Below are 6065 nucleotides of genomic sequence, written 5' to 3'. Positions count from 1 at the left end.
CGCCTTCCGTGACACCGGCGCCGCCCTCTTCTTCCTCGTGCGGCCTCCACCGCGCGCGCCCGTGCCCCTCCTCCGCGCGCGCCCGTGGCCCTCCACCGCGCCCTCCTCCACGCCCGAGGCCCCTCCACCGCGCCCGTGGCCCCACCGCGCCCGAGGCCCTCCACTGCCGAGCTCGAGGTGATATGTTCATCGATCTCTTTGTACATTCGCCCGAGCCCTCCACTGCCGAGTTATAGATCACGTCGAAAACTACAACTTTGGTGGAAGCCATGTCAACGCTCGAGGTCGATTGAAAATTCCAAATTTTGAATCACAAAATCTAGGAACTGAAAATGAATATTTGGAACTCTATATATGCAGCGAGCGAGGCCAAAGAGAGAAAGATGGAGTTGTCAAGCTCACATCTCAAAACCATATCTTAACGCAAGTTTTGAATATTTGGATATTATATGGATAAATTAGCAAGTTTTAGAGTGTCAAAAACTGCATTTTATGGTACTAAAATATATTTTAAGATCACTGGGACCTGAACTCATGACAAGTTTAATTAAGGACCACCAATGAAATTACTTAGAAATTAATTAGATCGATGTAAATCCATGGCTTGTATAATAAACACGCTATATATTATTTGGAAACCATTGTCGTTGTCACTAAAGCTGAAAATGATCCAGCCCATCAACCGCCATATATTCATCACTATATGATATGCCATTATTCCAAGATGTAGTTTCAATAGAAGAATTTTTTCTATCTTCATAGATCAATGTTTGTTAACGAAATTTTATCCAAATATATTCATGTAGGGTCTTTTTTTTTTGAAGGATTTGTTGTAGGATATATAATGGTCAAATAGGAACTCAATTTTGATACCCAGTTTGTAAACTAAGCGTTTTTTAGTTTATAAAAAATATCACATATGATGATGTAAGCAGTTTTGGTTGGACTTGCATGCATGGCTACAGACAAATGAAGGAAAACTTCAACGTTTCTTCATTTGTGAACTTTGAATATACAGATATAATATATTAATGTTGCTAAAGTAATATGAGCATTACATATTTTTTCCGGGAAGACTATCTTCAAACTTTATATCATAGCATCAGAGATCGCCTGTAGAAGAAGAAAATAAATTCTTATCATTTTGGAAATAGTAATGGTTATATTAGCAATAAGACACATATACTTACATTTCATAATGACTTATACTTACATTATCAACATAGAATTTTCTCATACGATGAATGACTACATGGTTCACATGGTACATAGGATCACAACATCATGCACCGACACCGCCCCGGCCCGCCTCACGTCGTCGTCGTCGTCAGCACGCCGGCCCACCTCACGTCGTCGTCATCAGCACACCGGCCATCGCGCCGACACGTATATATACGTCATTTGTATTCATATGCATGTATATATACGTCGCGGAGCACCGCCGCCCTCGTTCGTCCATGCGTTTCTATGTATACGGCGGAGCACCGCCACCCTCGTTCACCCATGTGTACAGACATATATACGGCGGAGTGGAGCACCGCCACTCTTGTCACACCAGGGCGAACCGCGCTGTTGATGTCACCGACGTGGTTCGCCCTAGTCACCGACGCAATTTGCCCTCGGCCGTTTATGTATAGCCTTAATTCACCCTAGTACCGACGTAGTTCGTCCTAGTGTGGCGAATTACGTCCGTGACCGAGGGGCAAGATTTAATAATGCATATTGTTCGTAGATTTTACACATGTAAGAAAAGATTTGACGTACTATATATTGGTTTTGTTTTTTGAAGCTAGATGGCCGACCCGAGAAACATGGATGAGGAGGAGTTGATGATGAATTTGATCAACACTGGCACTCAAGTTGCCGGCGATGATGGTGCTAAAAATAACGTGCAAGAGGATGCAGATGACGGGAGTCAGTACTTAGCTCTTGAACAAAATGAGCAACAACAGATTGGCCAAGTATATATTTTTTATTATTAGCTATATATATTATCATATGTCTTATGTGTGCTCATGACATTAAAAATAATGTTTATGTTTTGTAGCCCTCTGGATCGACATCAACAACTACAACGAAGAGTAAAAATGTTCGAGGTCCCAAAAAGCCATTGGAGGGCCGCTTCATCATCTCGGAGTTCAATGTGGATACAGGAGAACCGGGGGGCCGAATAAAATGAAATTTGTGCACCACTGTGGTTACCTTGTACGGGACCGGCTCCCGATTAGTACCCGTGAATGGAAGAAGAAGACCAATGCTCCTCATATCAGTTTTGTCTTCGATCGTGACAAGGCGTTAATTTGGAATGATGTCTTGGTACATTTCACGCTCCAAACAGATGGTTATGATGATATAATAGATGGTGATGAATTGAAGGAGCGAGTTAGGGATTGGGCAATGAAGAAGATGGCCACCCAGTTTCAGACTTGGAAGAAACACCTATACACGACGTATGTTAAGAAGAACATAGCACCAGATTTTACTGTCCCAGGCCCGATCTCAAAGCAGAGGCCCTATTGGGATGAGTTTGTACAGTACAAGACTTCGGAAGAGGGTGTGAGTCGGGTGATAAAGAACCAACGTAATGCCCAACAGAAGACATACCACCATACCTTGGGATCAGGTGGCTACCCGACTGCCATTAAGAAGTGGAACAAAATTGAAGCAGACCTTCTTGCTAAGGGTATCAGACCAGAATCACTCGAGTGGGGAGAACGTGTAAAGAATTGGTTTTTCGGTCATGGGGGAACACTAGACCAGGAGACAGGGAAGTGCGTTAATGGCGCAAGACTACAAGAAGCAGCAGAAAGATTGTTTTATGCTCAGAGAGCTACTGCTAGTGGTGCGTTCAGGCCCAACAGAGAGAAGGATGAGCTGACATACGCCATCGGGACTATTGAACATGGTGGTCGAACTAGAGGCAAAGGAAGTGTCTCGTGGGAGCATGGATTCCCTCAGGACAGACCTTCCTACAGAAGTCGCCAGAGAAAGAAGGAAGAAGAGGCACAGCGGCTCCAGAGGTTGGAGGAAGCGGTGCGTGAAGCACAGGAGCGGGAAAAAAACCTTGAAGCGAGAATGCAGGAGGAAATCAGAAGGCAAGTGCAAATAGCAGTGAGTGCAAGCAAGCAGGCATCAGAGCCAGGAATCAACATTAGCCAATCTGTTCAGTTGAAAGCAGCTGCGCTTCCACGGAGATACCAAATCAAGGGGACACAGGACTGCGCTTCCCTGTGGATGACGTCACTGAACCTTGTACAACGTGTGAGCTACACATTCCGAAGGAGAATTCCACAATCAAGGTGGCTATCGGTCTTGTTAATCCTATCGACCGAACCAAGACACCAAGGATTCATGGGAATATAATCCAAGAAGGATATGCTACCATCTCGGTAGATAAAGCTGAAAAAGGTTTTAGTGATTTGCCTCTTGACATTCCTGGAGGTGATGGCGAGAAGACTCTAGGAGAAGCGGAGAAGACATTCATTCTATGGCGCAAGCGCTACATCATCATTCCAGGGATGTCGGCTCCACCTCCTCCTGAACTACCTCACCATAGGTACGTGCGGATGAAAACACTACATCATTAATTTGTATTGGCTTAAATAATTAACAATCTGCTCATAATAATATGTCATTCCTTTTTTTGTAGCAGATCCTCCCCCAACCTAAATCCAATTGTTCAATCGCCAGATCATCATAGTGCTATGTACGATGACATTGTGTTGGAAGACGAGGCTGCATCCACACCATCTCCAAGGAGGTCTCCAATGCCGCAGCCGCCACCTCCAAGGAGGTCTCCAACACCGCTGCCAACACCTCCAAGGAGGTCTCCAACGCCTCCCCCGCCCCCGCCTACCAAGAAGCCTAGCAAGAGGCCAGCCCCTCAAATGAAGAACCAGTCCCCGCCTGCAAAGAAAGCCACCGTGAAACCAAGGGCTATTCCCAAAATAATATCTGAAGAGAAGGAAGAAGGAACTAATGCATATAAAAAAGACATGTCTAGATTCTATGACAAACTTAAAATGAATCAAGAAGCAAGGAGAAACCCGGAGAAACCGTACTTCTTCGTAGCTCCAGATATTCTAAGAAAAAGGTGACTTCTTACCAGCAACAACAGCGGGAATCTCGTAAGCCGTCCAAATCAACGTTATCAGACTATGACCGCACTCTCACCAAGTCAATTGAGGCAGCACAGAAAAAGAAGCGGGCAGGGAAAGGAGTTGCCCAACTCGGACAACAAGCGCACCAATCAATCCCCCCGCTAGTTGTTAGTAATGAATATGGTTCGAATTTAGGATTAATGCATCAGGCAAACATACCTCCGGATGTCGATTTGGATCACCTTGGTGAATTTCTTGATGAGACTGGTCTCGACCTTTACCAGATGTTTGGTGATGGAAACATTGAGAGTGCGGCGGAGGTTGATATTTGGAAGAAAAAATTTGTACTAGGCCAGAGTCTATACAACCCTCAAGCCTTATCTGATCTGGGGACGCAAATGTACCTACTAAACAAGTGGTACATGCAGGCGTCTACCAGTGGAGACTTCTGCGTTGGTGTCAGAATTAGAGACGAACATTGGTTCCGTGGCGATGATGTTATGTATGTTGACTTTGCAGAATTTCATCAACTATGTCACCTGACCTCTCTGGACAAAGTTATCATTAGCTGCTATTGCCTGTAAGTAATAATTCTTTCGATCTATTATTAAACTCATCATATGTGTGTATATGCATATAAATTATCCTAACAAGTACTATATATATGTAGATTTACAATGACAGAGCTCAGAAAGGAAGGCTGCAATGAAATTGGTTTTGTTGATCCCCATATAGTATTCAAAGACCCAATTACTCCAAAGACTAATTGGAAGTCTGAGTCCGAGAGTAACCTCATGAACTTCTTAGTGAACCAACATCACAAGAAGGATATACTCTTTCCCTATAACTTCAAGTGAGTGTTAATCATGTCGATCATATCCTTAATGGCTCATATGTTGATTCTAGTTAATTAATGAGTGTTATGCGTTATATCCTATAAACACATGCAGCAATCACTGGATATTGATGGATATCGATCTGGTGAAAAGTCACTTGATAATCTATGACTTGATGAGAAAACCACAACAAGACTACCAAGATATGATAGATATTATCCAGAGGTAATTTCGGGATCTCTAGCAACTATATATACACACAAACATGATGATTAACTATATCTGATGACGTGGCAAATTTTTTATTGGGTAGTGTTTGGAAAACCTTTATTGAGAAGCAACACATGGAAAAATGCAAAGCGCCACTGAATGTAATCCCTTTGAAAGTAAGTCCCCTGAATCGCATCATCTTTATTAATTAAACATATAGCTTTCACCGGATCACCAGATTGGATGACAAATCTTTTTCTCGTAAAGTGGTGTCTGAGGCAGGAACAGGAGAACAACTACTGTGGTTACTATGTTTGCAAGTTTATCAAGGTGCTCTCCCAAAGAACTCCTACAGAGAGACTCAAAGTACGTTAAAAATACACTATATATTCATTTAATTATTATTATTGATTGTGTTACTATGTCTTTATATATATATGTACATATATTAATTTATTTTCCTTTAATTCAAACTTGTAGACTCGATGGTTGGAGGAAAAGGTCATACGGCAAGACCAAATCAAAACAATTCAAGAGTCTATAGCCGGATTTTTTAATGAGCAGGTCATCGATTCCAAGGGCGAGTTCTACTTCGACCCAACACTGCCATTGAAGCTAAGCTAGAGGATGAGAGGAAACTTGTTATGTCACAACAACTGTAATGCAATCTTTTGTAATATATGCACATGAAATAATATAATGTAAAATACACATATGCATGCATGCATGTAAATATATATATGATGCATATATATATATATATATATATATATATATATATATATATATATATATATATATATATATATATATATATTTCTATGCTTGAATTGTGTGATTTAATACGTTCATTGTGCTTGAACCGAAACATACTATATGCGCGTATAAATGTATAATTAGCAGCGTACAATACGACTTC

This window comes from Miscanthus floridulus, chromosome 16, assembly GCF_019320115.1.
Source record: "Miscanthus floridulus cultivar M001 chromosome 16, ASM1932011v1, whole genome shotgun sequence".
Classification (NCBI taxonomy): domain Eukaryota; kingdom Viridiplantae; phylum Streptophyta; class Magnoliopsida; order Poales; family Poaceae; genus Miscanthus; species Miscanthus floridulus.
The sequence above is the reverse complement of the archived record's forward strand: the minus strand, read 5'-3'. Positions refer to the sequence as shown.